Source organism: Brachycentrus maculatus, unplaced genomic scaffold, assembly GCF_059751285.1.
Source record: "Brachycentrus maculatus isolate JH-2025_06_01 unplaced genomic scaffold, ASM5975128v1 h1tg000031l, whole genome shotgun sequence".
Classification (NCBI taxonomy): domain Eukaryota; kingdom Metazoa; phylum Arthropoda; class Insecta; order Trichoptera; family Brachycentridae; genus Brachycentrus; species Brachycentrus maculatus.
Genome location: NW_028280785.1, coordinates 1,020,478 through 1,039,425, shown reverse-complemented (window position 1 = coordinate 1,039,425; position 18,948 = coordinate 1,020,478). Strand labels below are relative to the sequence as shown.

General features: G+C 27.6%; 1 protein-coding gene across 1 annotated transcript in view; it reads right to left on the bottom strand.

Moving 5' to 3' along the window:
* Positions 1-18,735, bottom strand: part of LOC148312834 (trace amine-associated receptor 1) — a 144,394-nt gene extending 125,659 nt beyond the window's left edge. Inside the window, exon 1 of the mRNA XM_088272406.1 lies at positions 18,163-18,735. The gene's annotated coding sequence lies outside the window, so the exon portion shown is untranslated. The remainder of the gene's footprint in view (positions 1-18,162) is intronic.
* Between the last annotated feature and the right edge of the window lie 213 nt (positions 18,736-18,948).

Sequence of the window (18,948 nt, the reverse complement as noted above, 5' to 3'; positions counted from 1 at the left end):
TTCATTTATTGATTCGGTATTTTGTGGTTATATATACCCATTTATATTTTAAATTGTACTTGGTAAGTATCATTTTCTCAAATTACAATAAAAATATATTGTAAAAAGAAAAAGAAAAATTAGAAATTAAATCTTCCCATAATTCCATGAAATACGATAGTAAATTTTTAAAGTGAAACAACAACAGTTTTATAAGTTTAAAGTTTTTTTTTTAAGTTTGGGTCGGAATGATTATACGTCCTACATTTTATTAGAAACACGTACAAAACAATATATTATTATTGACTTAAGTAATATTTGCAAAATTTATTACCATCGGAAATATAAAATTGCAACTTAAATTTATTGGAAATCAGTTAATACAAATATTCAATATGTCCGCAGCTAATTTCCTCACTATTTTTCGATTCAATAAAGCACGAATAATGTTTGCACAAATGGGTATTATTAAAGGATTCACGTGAATCACTTTTCCTTTTTATCGAAATGTACTTATCTCTGGAAGGCTGTTTACAGCCCCTAAATAAAGTTCGTTCACAGGAAACGTGGCAGTAAGATATCCCCCATATTGAAAATGTAAAAAAATACCTTTTATAAAGAGAAATGTTTCTCTGGCCCTAGAATTCCGACGGAAGTATATTATCTGTTAAAAGAAAAAAATAGCAGTTTTTGAAGATTTTTTCAAAAATAAGAGTCGGGTAATATCAGTGAGGCAACTGCAGTGGGTTACGTAAATCACCATTAGCAAGTGCATAAGTACAAGCGTATAGAAATGACATAACTAAATACAAAATATGGTTGAAGAAAATTTTGAAACGGGTAGATGATTTTGTATATTTGAGAAGTATATTGATAGATGTTTGAATGGTGAAATAAGGAAAGAATGTAAGGCTGACATAAACTTTATCGATAAAATTAAGAAAGGTGTGTTGAGATGGTTTGGGCATGTGGAACGTATAAGTGATGAAAAAACGGTCAAACAAATTTATGAGGCAAATGTTGTTGGAAAAAGAAGCCGAGCAAGATCGAGGAAAACTTGGCGCAGTCAGGTACATCAAATACTCGAAATAATCATCGGGTATGTGTGAGGAGATGCATGAATGTGGAAGAGGCGAAGAACCTTTGCAAAGACTGGGTGGTATGGCTTTCTATTCTCTCTGCCTTCTCCTACGGGGAAGCGGTGTGATGATTAGTTAGTGAGTTAGGGAAGTATATTTTCTAGAGATGGAAATCTTGATAATGATATAGATATAGACAGGAGAAGAAATGCAGGGAATAGAGTGAATGGTGCACTGAATTCAGTTATAGCAAATATAACTCTCTCAGCAAAAGCTAGTCTGGCAGTACACAATGGAGTTCTGGTTCCAACTCTAATGTATGGAAGTGAAGCACGGAGTTGCCAAAAGAAGGATGAAAGTAGATTAAATGCTATAGAAATGCATTATCTAATACGAATGTGCGGCAAAACGTTGTATGATAGATGTTTGAATGGTGATATAAGGAAAGAATGCAAAGCTGAGGTAAGTATTATCGATAAAATTAAGAAATACGTGTTGAGATCGCTTTAGCGTATGAATCGAATGAGTGAAGAAAGAATATTAAAACAAGCCGTGAAGCAAAAATGATTGGTAAATAAATTATTAATACTTTTTTGTTGGTACATTCTGGTTTAATCCACATATGGCAGTAATTTATATTAAAGGTTCTTCCCAAATATTGTCAAATTTTTACAATCTTCATTGGTGAACATGAAAATACAAATCTCAAAAAAACATTTCATTAAATTATATATAAATATTAGCAATATGAACTGAAACAAATTCTTTGAATCTTTGAAAGGTTGCGGTTGATTTGATTGGAAAAGTTAGAGAGAAATATAATGAATCGTACACTTGCAAGGAAATTCTGTTTAGGTTATCCTCATTCCGTATTTTCTGAATTTAGTGGATTTATAATGAAAAAACAAATATAAGATAATAATACAGAAAATAATTTGAAAAAATAAAACAATAACTAATGTGTTATTTAATGATTTTTGTAAATCTCCTGAAATATTCTAAGTTTACTGAGCTGACTAATAAATTTTAATAATATGAGCAATATTGACTACATATTTTAAAAGAAATACAAATTCAAATTTCAAATGATTTTGTAAAAGTTGATGAAAATTGTATCAAATACATTAAAAAAAATATGATTTACTTGGTAAATTCCACTTTTTCTTATAATCTATTGTAACACGTATTTCAATGTATGTATCTTGCATCATTTTCAAATACCGTATGTGAAGCTAAGTCTACATTTCAGATTTTTAATTTCAATTTTACCTAGTTAATACCACTATTTCTGAAAATCGTTTGTGACAGGTGTTTCGATGTATTCCGCATCATTTTCAAACGCAGTATGGTGTTTAAAAATGACGCGAAATACATATAAATACGTGTCATAATAGGTTTTCAGAAACAGTCGTATTTACTTAAATTGTATAAATATGTAGATTTTACAACAAAGTAACTGGCGAAAAAAATAATGAAGCTAAATTTTAGAGTTGTGTCCTTAGTTCATTAAAGGATGAAGAGGAGGTAAGAGCTATCTAAGCAAGTCGAGAGCATATTTTACAAATAAAACCGCAAAATGTATAGTTAAATATGGATAGAGATTTGTTAATACGAGTATGTATACTTTTTTCCAAAACATATGCGAACAACGTTAGTAAAAAAATTCAATCAAAAGTAACGTTAATTCAATGACATAAAATTATAAAGTAAAGTAATACATCGAATCAGTATTTGCTCGGCTGAATCTTGGGTAGAGTTTAGGAATTCTATACTCGATAATACTATAATTCATTTTGGGTGAACTTATTGTATTATAGTTAACTCCTCAAAATGATCCAAACTCAATTAGTCTGCAAAGTTCCTATTTTTCTCACTTTGGGGCTCTATTTATGTCATTAATCTCAATGTCTAGAGCAGAGAAAACCATTCTTAGATTTTCTTTTGCAGTAGATTACGAGTTTCAAAAGAAATTTATCTTGAATTATACAACTCAAATTGGTTTCAGCGACCTGATTTCAATAAATTAATGCGATTCTATTATGGTCTCGGTGAGCAAACAATCATTCTTTATATTAACTGTTCTTCTGCACAGGTATAATTAACTGAATAATCCTATTTTCTAAGGGTTTATTAAAATTTATAATATACTTTTAATAATAACAATCGACTTTGTAAACTGGCATAATCAAAAGGAATGAATGAATACATTCTAAACCAATTTTGAATAGAAAAAATAAACCAGAAAACTATCACAACGACATTTGACATTACGTTATAATTTGAACAATATTTAGGGATTATTTGTTTAATATAAAAAAGTCAATTTTTACTTAAATTTTATTGTAGGTTACAAACAGTGACAAACAACTGTGACGTATGTACACAACTCTAGGATATAAACAAATCTATTTAATAAAATATGATGAAAAAAAACTTCAGGAAAAAATGTATATGGTACGAATACATAAAAAAAAATTAACGCATCTAGCAAACAGTCTTTTCTTATGCATTTAACGATTATTGTTCTATATTTGATTTGCTCACTTAAAATATTTCTGTAATGAAAATTTTAAAGACGGAAATGAAATAAAATACACCAAGTGCTTGGGAAGAAAACCAGTTTTCACATAACAGGGTAATCATAAAAAAATAATCATAAATTACATACAACCCAACGTTTTATTCCTCTTTTGCTAGGCTGGGAACAAATGATCAGGTTTTATGTATTTTTTAATGATTAATGGGGAGAAGAAAAGAGGGAACAAACATTTTAGATTCTTGAAAATTGTGCGGGAGTTTCAGAAAACTTTAATCTTGCATTTATGTATTTTATCGATTGTGATGGAATTTATTAGGGTCAATGAACTCTTAATTTATCATTTTTCAGTCAGTTCCCTTCTGAAGTTTATTTTTTACTTAATTAGGTCACCAATTCAAAAAAGATACTACATACAGTTCATGCATTAAGATACTACATACGTATGTTAATTGGTTTACCTTTTTTAATGCTAATACCTTAAGGTTTTTTTAAGATCTTTTTTTTATTTAAATACTAATATCTTAAGGTTTATTTGAGATCTTATTTTATTTTAATGCTTATACCTAAAGAGTTATTTAAGTTCTTTAACGACATCAAAAATTTCAACTTTGATGCAAAAAATAACGTGCTTTTAAGAGGAACAATACGTTAGAAATAAAGAACGGACTTTTGAATAAAAGATGTGATATCCCCACGGCTCTATTGTATTTATTAGAATAGAAAAAATAAACATGTTACAACGGTTTTCATGTGCCGAGAGCAAAATGGTGACAGAAAATGGTTACTTTATCCTGTTACTTTATAATTTTTTGAGGTTTTTTTATGTTTATCTATTGTTTTACTCTCTTTACATTATTAAATTGTATTAAATTTATAAAATAATTGTTGATATGTTTTCTTTTTTTTAACTATTTAATTATAAATTTACTAAACATGTGTGGACTTATTGCTGCGCTACACGACTACACGACTTGAGCAAGGTATACTAACTGTAATTCTTCTCATCAATAGACATGCTAGCTTCCTTTTCTAATAAGCTTAGCAACATATTTTAAGTTATTTTTTTCAACGTTTTAATCGCTTTTACAGAACCTATGTATCATTAATGCGATTATGTTTAATGCATTCAATTTAAGGATTAAAATTTGTATTTCTCAGCTTTTTAATTATCACTTATCACAAAAGTGTGCCTTTATTACATATTTCAGTTAATAGTGCTATCAGTTATTATTGCAGATTTAATATAAAGTAGTACTTCTCGTAACGACCACCTCTCATAACGAGTATTTGAAAAAAAGTTAAAAATTTGCTCCTTTAACGAGCGAAATTTAGCAAAACGAGTTACGGGGAAAGGCAAGTCCCTTTTTCACGACATTCACTTGTGAGCCGGGATTTCTACGTTAGTCAAAATAAAAAATGTTTCATTAAACGAGTGTTTTGCATAACGAATATGATCCTGGAACGAATTATGCTCGTTATGAGAGGTTCCACTATATTTTCTTTGCTAAAATTATGTACTTAAATTGCGGTTATTCCAAATAAGTCAATAGGTAGCTTCAATAGTTAATTTTGTTGATATAACTCTAAACGAACTCGGAATACAAGGTGCCGATTTTTACAAAGTTTTCGCAAATTTCACTATTGTATATCTTGGAAACGGTGTATGACAAACAATCTTTGGCAGGTAAGAACAGCAAAACTTTTTCAAACACTGCATACGAGCTTTCCACAAAACTTTTCAAATATGCAACCAATCCATCGTTACCTCTTGAGCATTCAAGTAAAAATTTTGTGAAAAATAATCATTACTTTGCTTTAAAAATGGACAATATTACTTCAAGGGTGGTAGGGTAATAAATAGCAAGATTTGTTAAGGGCAATAATTGATTTCTTATTTTTATCTGGTAGTGACATTATTATTTAGTATTTAGTTTCAATGTTAAAAAGTTTAAAAAAAATAACAACAAAAACGGTATCTTCTACTGAAAATGATTTTACTTTAAAAAAATGAATGCCTTTAATTTATCAATTAATATAACATTTTTACTAAATATTGTATATATAAATATATAAATTTATATATATATATATATATATATATATATATATATATATATATATATATATATATATATATATATATATATATATATATATATATATATATATATATATATCAACAACAAGTCCCTTTACTAGTGCATCGTTAGTAATACCGGTTGCGCCCACAGCGTTGCATATAAATTATTATTGCAAACGGATACGATACAATTAATTGCATCCGTGGTTAATTTTGGAATCGGTAAACTTAAACACTTGATTTGTTCGTGGTTAGGCGAATTCGAGAGATAAAATTAGTTTCACCAAAATACCCACTTTACATTTTCCCATCAAGATGAATTTGTTTAAATATAGTATGTAGATTTTCAACCGATTTTGTAATTAACGTTTTAACAAGCTCTTTGATTGGTTGAATGTCAATACCAAAGGGAAAAAAGGTAGGGTTATCGATCAAAAGTTAATACTAAAAATATCAACTTATATTCCAATGGAAAATATTAATTAAAATTTAATTTGGTGTTTTTCAATAATTGAATGTTTTTTTTTGTTGTAAAAAATGGGTTATGTTTTTTGATCTTGAGATACAGATTAAATACAGATTAAATATTTATTTTTAATTAATTATATCACAGTTTGTTTCTAAGGTAAGCGATCCAATTGGCATAACATACGGCTCACGGTACATAATGTTTTAACGTGGTTATTTGTTTCTTTTAAACATATTTATTGGCCATAAAAATAAACAGAAATCTAAATCACTGAGTTCAATAACAAAATTAATTAAAGTAGCTTTCAAAGATACGATAAATTATTTGCCAAAAGTTCACTTTATTTATTAATTTGCATTGGTCAGCATTAATATTTCAATTTAACTCCGTATCTCATTATGACAATCACACTTTTCGAAAAATACGTTTGTAGATTAGTTCATTTAAATAATATATAATATGTGTCCGTTTTTTTTAAAATCGCAATTAAATTTATTTTATCGCTAATAGATGTTGGTTGTTTGATTTTTGTAAAGTTTTATATTTTATTTTAACAGTTCTATATTAATATCATTTTTTATCAATCACTTTCTTAAAATAAATAAGATACTTAATTTAAGGAAATGTCAGTATCTTATTGACTTTAGTGTTAATCTTATTATAAAAACAAATTTCCCACTCATATAAGAACCATAAGGTGAGTCTAGAATAATTTTATTTGAAATATGTTATAAAACGAATATAAACATTACATATTTTAAAAATGTAACAAGTTCATTTGACGAAACTATAAGTATATTCTATATTTAAATGAAATTAAAAACGATTAATCCTGCAAACTACTCAAAAAATCACTTTCTTACATGTTTTTTTTTAATTATGTTATTTTCAAATCTCTTGTATTATTTTTATTTTACTTAAGCTATAGTTTTGCTTGGAATTAAGGTACAATATTCGAGCTTGTATGTATTTTGTGTAAAGAAACGACATAGTTTATGCGACTTTGCTGGACGATAGAACTTTCAACTTCTCACAATGAGCTTACTATAAGGGATAATTGACAAGGAACATAATAATGAGCGAGGGATGTAAAAGTTTTATGAATCCGGAACATCAAAAAGGAAATAGATTTTACCCACAACAAGTATCGTTCAAAATGTGGCTAAATACATATATATATAAATATATATATATATATATATATATATATATATATATATATATATATATATATATATATATATATATATATATATATATATATATATATATATATATATATATATATATATATATATATATATATATATATATATATATATATATATATATATAAATATATATATATATATATATATATATATATATATATATATATATATATATATATATATATATATATATATATATATATATATATATATATATATATATATATATATATATATATATATATATATATATATATATATATATATATATATGTATGTTTATATATATATATATATATATATATATATATATATATATATATATATATATATATATATATATATTTATATATATATATATATATTTATATATATATATATATATATATATATAAATATATATAAATATATATATATATATATATAAATATATATATATATATATATATATATATATATATATATATATATATATATATATATATATATATATATATATATATATATATATATATATATATATCAGTGGCGTGCCTAGGGTTTACTAGTAAGGCAAGCCCATTGTTTTTCACATTCGTGAATACATGATGTACCTATAATTTCTTCACCTCATATCATTCCCAGTATAGTAAGCACCCAGAAAGTATTATAAATATAAACAATGTATTGTAATCATTGTAAAAATATGCTAACATGTAACTTTTGTAAGATATAGCCATCACCTTGAAATAAAGAAAATGTTCACCATAATAAAATATCTTCCTCAGATATTTACCATAACCAATAAGTACCATCACCATATAATGGCATGCATAGTGTATGCCATTATATGGTGATGGTACTATATATATATATATATATATATATATATATATATATATATATATATATATATATATATTTATATATATATATATATATATATATATATATATATATATATATATATATATATATATATATATATATATATATATATATATATATATATATATAAATAAATATATATATAGTATATGTATATATATATATATATATATATATATATATATATATATATATATATATATATATATATATATATATATATATATATATATATATATATATATATATATATATATATATATATAAATATATATATATATTTATATATATAGAACAATAACATTTTAAAAAGAAACATCATCTTATCAAATATTAAAAAGATAATTTTTAAAATCCAGTCTAGTATATGGATTCTCATATATCCCGATGAAGGCAAATTTTAAAGTTTGAATAAGGGTTAAATAGTGCTATTCAAATGAAAATTATATTCAAATATGTCGTAAATTAGGGGTCCACCACTTAAGGATAAAAGTGACCCCTAGAAACTATCAAATGACCATTTAAGGCGCACAAAGCACCAGATTCAAGACCCTTGGTTTGCGTACTTGACTCCGACATGAAACCAACTTGATTGGAATGATGGGACAAAGCCCACATTATTTTATTTTATATTCTTATGTGCTTAATTTTAGATTTGACGTACTTTATAACTTACTGGTGCTCTAACTTAAGGTTTTTCCCTTTACTACAAAAAAATAATTTTAACATTTCGACGTAATTTTTTGGTTTTAGATGGTGCAAACGACGAATGATTCCAAAATATAAAATACGCTATGACTGTTTGTATTTCAACTACAATCAGAGTTATTTAAGCTTAATGAAAAATGGGAAAGATTGGTAAATTTTTAAAAATTAATTATTGTAAAAATCTAGCAAAATTATGAAATATTAATTTTACTCGTAAGTCGCTTTTCTGTAAGGTAGACGGCAGGAACAGAATGCCACACCACTGTCTGCGAAAATTCTTCGACTCTTCTACGCACGTGCATTTCCTCATTCATACTTGTCTGTGTTCTGTGTTCTGTGTTCTGATATGTGTATGTTTGTAGTTTCTACTCCAACAGAAGTCAATACATATATTATGAAAAACGTTATTAAGAAAAAAATTAAGCGTTATAAAGTGATCATATATCGCTCACTCCTTTAAACAACGTCATATATCGAAAATCGTCAATTTTCAGTTGTGCATGTTTTCAGGATGCCCAGAAAATGTACTGTATCCCAGCAAAAGCGGCATATTTTTAACATAATATTTACCCGCTACACGGCAGAAAGTGTTGTTTTTGCATTCAGAAGGAACGGTATTGTTTAATTATTTTTTAAAATAAACTTAATGTTTTCCAAACGGAGAAAAAACCTTCAAATTTTACTTATAAAGATTTGTTGCATAGTAAAAAGTTTAATAAGTGGCTTGATATTTATTTTTAATATATTTTATTATATTCTTAAACTTTAAAAACGATCTCCTGAAAAATCTAGTTTTTTGACGTTGATGAAAGGAGTGAGCGATATGTATTTACTCGTATGTGCGTGGCACTGGAGTCTAGTAACTAGACGCATTATCTAGCCACTTACATACATATATAAATAGTCCAAAATAGTCTTCTTGCTAAATTCCTTTGGGATACCCAAGAGTACGGTCCTCTTGAATGGTCGTTAAGAGATTTGAGATTTCACCACAATATTCGAGGTTTCTTACTCCCAACTCTGCTTCAATTTGGGTAAACAAGGCGCTATAGAGCACTTTGGAGATATGTTAACACAATAAAAATGTTTAAATGTCGACATTGTTCGCATAATACAAAGTATGACATAAATTTAATTGTAATTCTGTGAATAAGAAGGGGGTGAAATTCGACAAACCCAGTAATTTTTGTCGTTTCTTCGATAATAAGTATTTTATAATTTTTATTATCTACTTACATATCGTAGTCATACAGAATAAAGTGACCAAGTACATTTTTTTTTTAAAAAAATGTGATTTTTGCCTATTTGATATCTTACTAGCTTAATGTTGCCGTGAAAAAATTCCCAAAGGATTTTGAAACTTGGAAGTACAATATATTGACTTGTTAAAAATGACTTATTACATTTATTTTTATTTTCTTGCCAAGCAAAAGTGACTTAAGTGGCCCTCCTGAACATTTTACGTTTTGTTAATTGGTCATTTTCTCCTGTACGACTACGATTTATGCACCATATCAGATATAGTTAGAAAAATACCAATATACGCATCGTGGTAGAGGACTATTAACTTTAATGTACTAATTTATTTCAAATCCTTTTGATAACAGTTGAAAACGGTTTTATATTTTTTAGATATCCGTTATCTATATATCTGACAAAATAAATGACAATTACTTAAGTAGATACTTTGTATTTAAATATTTTTCAAAGCGAAGAAACACGTAATGATCAAATTGATTCTACGTACAAATTTTCCTTAGATGTTAGGAAATATATTTAAACCAGACTGAAAAAAACCCTTATAATAATAAAAACCTAAAATATTTTTAGTTATTTATTATAAAGTATTATTGAATTACTTGTTCTCTCGCAAACACTGTATAATAAGCACAGCCTAATTTTTCAAATGGCTAAGATAGTTTCAGACGCTATTCAGAAAAAAAATCAAATAAATTCGAAAAACTCGATTTTTCTTTGTCGTTGTAATCAGTACTGTTTTTTTTAAGCATTGGTTATGATATTTAAAAAAGAACATGCTTCTACCGTTGCAAAGTTTTTATTTAACTTTATTGTTAGACAATGGTTTTTCTATTTTTAAAAAGCTTTTAACACTCTTTTTATGATTGAGAGACTTCTTGTTCAGAATTTGATTTGGATTTGAGTTGAAATAACATTGAAAACGAAACGTTAGGTTAGGTACCTACTTACAATCGTTGAGGGACCTACAAAGACAAAAACCATCCCGAATCCAGTCGAGTGAAAAAGTATTCGAGAGACTTGAGACAGGAAAAATGAGAACTGTTTTGGGTAGGAGAAATGGAGCTTTACAAACAAATTCGAATTAACCCATATTTGTGTATTTTTAGAAGATATTATTGATATCCAAATCAATAACTTATTTCTTAATATCTCAACACACATAAGGAAGTTCTTTGAGTTGGGAAAATGGGAGTTTTGGTTATACCATACATAGAATGGGGAATGTTACACGGCGTATAAAGTAAACATATCGTAGTCATACAGGTGAAAGTGACCAAGTGTAATTTTTACAAAAACGTGATTTTGACTATTTGATATCTTAATAACTTAATATTGCCCTTAAAAAAATCCCAAAGGAAAAACTGCATTGATTTTTATTTTCTTGCCAAGCAAAAGTGACTTAAATAGCCCTCCTGAACATTTTACGTTTTGTAAGTTGGTCACTTTCTCCTGTATGACTACGATATAAACATGCCTTGGTACAATCAGGTATGTCAAATACTTGAAAGCAGCCAAGTCAGGAGTCGTAATAGTTGTCGGGTATGTATGAGGAGATGCATGAATGTAGAAGAGGCGAAGAATGTTTGCAAATACAGAGTGGTGCAGCGTTCTATTCTCTCTGCCTACCCCTGAGGAGCAGCTGCGTGATGGTTAGTTATATATCGAAATACGTGTCAAAAAAGATTTGTAAAAAACAACGATTATATGGTTTTACCACGTAATATTCAAATTTAAAATCTTCGCCTTCATCCAAATAAAAGGGTCTCTGCTAAATAAAAGCTTTCTCACCCAACATAGATGGCTGTTGAAAACTTATATATACTGTGTCATAATATTAATGATATAACTAATAGTTCCAAAATTGTGAGTAGGTACTGTGAAAATTTTGGTTGTCAATTATGAGTAGAACAGTTAATGTTGCAAGTGTGTAAAATGATCATTAAACCAGTCTTTAACAGGTCATAAGCTCTGTAAATACACAGACTTCTATATTGTTTTACACTTATGTTGAAATGTGAATAAAATGTACTAAGTTTGATTTATAAAACGGTGATTTTAATGAAATAATCATTTTTCCTTCACAAATAATAAAAAGATTCAATTTTTTGTCAGTTACTATATCTACTACTACCGATTGACGATGTTTTTCTTTAATACATATATTTTTTACCTAATGATAAAAAAACTATGATAATTCATTTCCATATCATAATCCATTCTGTATAAACAATCGCCCTTGAGGTAGTATTTTACAAAAATGGCGATATATAAATCATCCAATTTAAAAAAATATATTATTACCGATCTTCGCACCCAACGGTACATAGGATACTGCATGAAATCGTTGCAATAATCATTTGATCGTTTTTTTTTAATATGAAGGCAATGTTGAGATTTTTAAAAAAAAGTAAGCTTTAAGTCATCGAAACCAAACACCTTTACAGAGTAGTTTTGAAATATTCTCTCAATCAATAATTGTTTTCAAAATTTTGATCACCCAATGTTTTATCAAATTTTAATAAACCCATGTTTAAATTACTTAAGTTTATTAAAAGTCAACCAAATTTGCCCTCCGCGGTGGCTGTGTTGTCACTTATCAACACTAATGAAGCAGACTTTTGACCCGATTACCTAATTGCCACGGGTTCATTAATGATCTGAGATAGTCGGGCAAACTAAACCCCCGGTCCGATGTTTGAACTGAAGAAATTTTGTCGCCTTTAAAATCGTGGCAGGCTACTTAAAATATTTATGAGAAATTATCTACGTGAAATTTTATATTCCGTCTTAATATTTAAGAAAACTTGGGTTGATTTTTTTGGTTACAGAAAATGGTTTGGTACAATCATTCAATTGAGCAAACACCGTTTAAAATGAAGAATACCTACTATTGCATTTTGATTAATTTATGTTCCAAATAATAGAATTTAATGTAAAAATATAAATAAATGGATGAAGTCGAATTTTTAAACAAAGTTTTGGACGCACTATTCATAACTGTTCAAAGCATAAGCTGTAAAAATAACTGTTCAAAGCATAAGCTGCATAAAAATTAAGGATTAGGTTATCAAGCGTTTTTCGGTAAGGTAAAGTCGCAAAATTTCGTCCCCGAGCCTAATTTTGTCACCATCGGTTTCGTTTTTTCCTAAAAAATGTCGTTCAGTTTTTGCACTTTGAATCTAAAGTAAGTTAAGATAGTCTCAGCCATATTAAAAGTTTGGCGGTGAAAAGTCACGCCTATGTTGAGACATTGAAAAAAGAAAAACTGTTTAAAGTTAATTTTTTATTGAAATACTATCGATAATGTTTAAATGTTGATGTGTTTGACTTATTGAAACGAAATTTTGGCAAAATTTGTTGTTGTCGCTTAGATTTAAATCAATGGTAATTTTATTTAGGTTACGATTTGTGTTTTTTTTAATGGAGGTTACCAACACAATTAGCAAATTCCTAATATCGTCCCCTTACGTGACCCATGGTTTTTTATTAATTAAATGTAATAAATTAAATAAATTAGAAATGTTTTTTTTTTGGCTTGAGAACAAATGAGTACTCGAAGGAATTTATTCCATACTAGACTGTCTGAGTACAGGGCCAGACAAAATGAACCCAAAACACAAATTAATCTGATATGAGGGGAAATTCATATCGGATATCTGGAAAATTGATACTTTGAGATATAATGGCAGCGGGATTTCGGTTAAATTGTTTTTCAGTAGCTGAATTTTATCTGAAAATGGGGAAGATTTATAGACACACTCAATGAATTTAAATAACTTACGATAAATCAACTTACTTATTTTATATGTTCAGAGTATTCTAAAACATTTTTTTGACATCTCATCAAAGAACTTCGCATCTATTGGTGAGATAAAAAGAACCTTTTTATTAAGCAGAAACTCTTATATTATACACTTAAACCAGCTTATGACGGTCTTTAGCCCCGTAAATACCCAGACTTCCATTTTGTACTTCATCGTTGATAAGATTTAAAAAATAACATGAAAAATAACTCCTGTAATTGGAGATAATCCAGATTTGTGAATCAGTATTTGGACACACTCAAAATATTCTAAAACATTTTTTAATATTTAAAACAGAAATATTTATGACAAAGTTAGTTAAACATCAAATAGTTTATTTTAAATGATTATCACCTCTTTGAAATTAACGGAATAAACTAATGGATGTAGTACGTAATTTTTTTAATATAAATTTTATATTAGGCAAGACTAACGAAATTAATTTTTTTTTATAAAATGAAAAAAATGAACAATATTGAACAAAGTATTTTTACTAAAGTGCTGAAAACCATTTCAGTTTATTTCAGGTCCAAATTGAGTCATTTCGATTTATGAAGTGGAATTGGCTTTTATTGTCTTTTTGTGAAGTCTAGTACAATAAAAAGTTTTAATAAGAGCCCTTCTGTTGAATCATTTAGACCCTTCAACTATGCAAGCATTGGGATGGATTTTCAATGAAATACAAAAAGTCAAAAATGTCTTCATATTTTTTATGCTTGTTTTCACCATTTGCGTATTTATGTTACAAAAAATAACGCACATTTGAAAAAAAAAATTTTAGATCTTATCTGAAATTTATTTAAAATAATTGTTTAACCATGATAATATCATAATAAATTCGTCTCCGCAAAGCAGTGGTTAGCTTGTTTGGCTACCATAATATAGGTCCAGGACTTAATTCTAAGATAAGGTTTTAATAAATATATGCCATGCTTTAATATTTCTTTAATATCAGCTGTTACTGGTACTATTCACTTTGTCTTAAGATAATTAACGATCAATGTAACCTTGCATTATCGCGATGCGCTGCCCTTTGCACTATTTGGTGCGGATAAGGTTTGGAATATTTAAGTTTATCAGATTGTTAATAATGCTATGACAAAAAGCAGTAAAAAATGTGAATGATCCATATCCGTTCGGCTAATTAAAACATAGTATAACCACAATAACGACTTCAAGAATCACATTATATTTAAAAGTTTTATTAATTTTTCTCACTGATTTCTTACTATTAATAAAAATAATTTTCATATTTATTCATATAAACAATGTTAAAATCAACGGGACGGACATTGCACTCTCCAAAATTTCTTGATTTAATAATCTAAAATTTGTATCGAAAAATTATTTTGTTCCAAAAAAAACCTCTTAAATAAATTTATTTTCAAATTAAGTTGTTGATGAAAAACCAGCCTCTTGTCTTAGTTAATATATTCCTGACACAGCCCCTAAAAGCCTTGACACAGGCGTGACCTCTGAGGGGTAGACTTGGTCATTTACATTTCTTTGTAATAAGAGATTTTCAATGTCCATGGGTGTTATAGGAAATACGCGTTGAATAAAGATCGTATCTAGGCAATAAAAATAATGAGAATCAGCAGTTTTATGTATCATTAACCTTTCAGGAACTAATTGTATTATGTAATTATTTTGGTATATATTTATGCTATTTCACAGTTATATTTGTTTAAATAAGTAAATAAGTAAGCATCATGCTGTTTTCTTGCAGAAAAAGGCACAGAAAATAAAAACTTTGCCTTTGAAAATATTAATCGCCTCTTCGAGAATTACATATCTCGGTAATATACCGGCTAATTACTACGACTCCTGACCTACGATTTCTATGATTTTTTTTATTTATTTGATGTTTTATTTGTAAGTATCCATATTTCTACCTTAAAATATTTCAATTAAAAACTGATTTGAGTCTGCTAAAATGTTTTTTAGAATCATAAAAACAAAAATTCTTGTAAAAACTCTTTTGCCTTTTTAGGGCATTGTTTAATTAATGACTTTAGTTAGGGCATTCTCAAACTAATGTTTGAGAATGCCCTAACAAGTCAATTTTCCAAAAGATTTTTTGTTTATAAAATTAAAATGATCATTTTAGTAGAATCAAATCAGTGTTTGATCAATTTAAAATTTCAATGTTTTTCTACGATTCCTGTACTCCTGGTTCTTCTAAGCCATTATTGGTTTCTTTTTGCAATAAATTCACCTAACCGATTCATTACACAAGCCTTTTATCATTTATTCTTTTCATAAACCTACTCGTGTACAAATAATCTCAAAAATTAATTTGATTAAATGTGCTTAAAAAAATATTAATTGTGAACAAATTAGAAAGCGCTATTTCAGTAAAATACTACCCCAAGGAAGCTCAAGGGTGATTATGTCTTATCTCTGCATTCTTAATGTTGTATATGTTTATTTGAATATCCATAACTCATCATTTTGTCATACATTTGTCAAGCAGAGAAATTTTAAAATATCTTGTTTAAAAAACGATATTATAGCATTTTTAAGAAAACTTGAATATTAAGCTTTTATTTTATTTTATTAAGTACACATAAAGTTCAAGTTTTTATTTTATATAAAGTAATGAATTCAACACCGCCTTTCATTTATTTGTTCCTTAACAGAAGTTGGGAGTAAGGTATTCTTTTATTTGGTGAATATATACAAGGATATAGCGAAACAATCAATCTCTTCCATTATGGCTTGCGACCTGGGAAAAGTAATATCGAACAAAGCAGAAGTTACTCAGTTAGTTACGTAGAATACAGGAGTCAAATATACATGCTGAAATTACGGTTTACTGAAGAAAAGATGTTTTGTGCCTTCTAATTTTATGTGTTTTTCATATATTTTCTTGATTTTTGTTTGTATTGTTAGGTGTTTTATTTATTGATTTTTATGTATGGAATGTAGGAAAGTAAAAAATGGAGTAAAAAAAGAAGATTTTAAGTGTAGTGAATGCAGTCGAAAAGCCATCTCTTAGGTGAATATGCGGCAAAACGATGTATGATGATCGAATGGTGAGTTAAGAAAAAAATCCAGTTTGAGAAAAATATTATCGAAAAAATTAGAAAAAGTGTGCGAGATGCTTGTAGCACGTGAATCGAATCTGTAAAAAAACAATAAAACAAATTTATCAGGCGAGTGTTATTGGAAATAGGATCATAGAACGACCGAGAAAAACTTGGCACGGTCAAGTATTTCAAATACTTAAAAGTGACTAGGTCAAGAGTCAGAATAATCAGCGGATATGTATTAGGAGACGCGTGAATGCGGAAGAGGAAGATCTTATTTGTTTAGATTGGCGTTGCTTACTCTGCCTACTCTACCTATTTATTATCTCTGTTTACTCCGGTGGGGAGCATCGTGATGTTTTTTTAGTTTTACTTGGCATTGGTTATACATTTCTATTTGAATTAGGCCGTAAAATGATTTGAACATTTAATTATGCTATGATTAAGCTATGATTTTTTAACGATAAAAAACTTATAACATTCTTCGATGTATAGAAAAAATCATTTTTAACATGGTTTCAATTGGATGAATTTAAAATACAAATATCATAAATATAAAGACAATATTGTTTTAAAACATAATATTCGTTAGGTATCATGTATTAATTTTTGCAACTGTTTTTGGCTAAAATTTTTCACATAAGAATAGTAACATGCAATTATTGTAACTTTCTTCATGCAGATTCAACCCTCTCACTCATGAATAGGCTTAAAGTTGACGCCTATAAAGTTAGATTTTAGAGTCACTTGAACATTTTTTCAAAAATAAATACTCATCTAATTAGTGTAGGATTGAAATACCTGAATGTTGATTTTTTTTATTTCTTTTTATTTTAATGAAATGTCAAATTTCTAAGTTTTAATTTAGTTACGTTTTTAAGTTTTAAGTTTCTTTTAACATAATATATGTATCGTATTATAGAACAGCAGGCTAGTGTAATTCAGCAAGACCCAATTATATGTTATGTATCATTTTGAATATACATTAAATACTAATAAAATACAAAGATTACGTATACATATAGTTGTAGAAAAAAAAGCATACATATTTTTATCTTATTACATTTTAAAACGTCTTTGAAATATCAAGTCCGGAAAATATATTCTGTTATAATCAAAGCATAAAAAATATTACCTTACCTCTTATAAGTGTGCGAAAAGTAGTGGATTTATTTAAAATCTTATTCAATATATTTTCTTTAAAAACTTAAATCTTTAAGTTTTTAAAGAAAGTTTCAATTTCTTCTCTTACAGTAATTTGAAACATGACAAGTTTTAAAATTTATTAAAAATGCGTATTTTTTATATAAATGTATTAAATATTGTTAATATTTCCATTTGAACACAATCATTATTTTAAATAACGAAATTAAGTCTTTTCCATTTATTTTTATGATCGGTTCTTTTCACTTTTTTCTGCTGATAGCGAATGTTAACTTAGAAACAAACAACGATACACAATGGGTGGAAATGAATTCTTTAGCGCCAGACAAGTGATAAAAATGAGACAATTGTCATTCAATTATTACACGCACAAAAAATCCCGACGTTTAGGATATAAAAAAGAAAGGAAAAATCGCTACCTATTGGCGCTAAATTCGAGAGGAAATTTCTTCGGAAACCCTTAACGGAAAAGCATTTTACGAGAGTGAATTTATCGAGAGAACGTGAAACGTAGATTCGCGGGTTGGAGAGCCGTAGACACGACCGTCTACGCCGGAGAGCGGTCGTTCACTGAATTGGTTCTACGAGATAGCTAGTGGGACACCGCGGACCGAACCGATTAGGGATTCTGTATGTTTTCCTCTATGTTTTGGTGATGATATCGTTTTACTATGGAGAAGTCGTGTTTGCTTAACACAGATTGTGCTACATTTTCTTTTCAACTGGAAGATTTTTATTTCGTGTTCAGAAAATTATA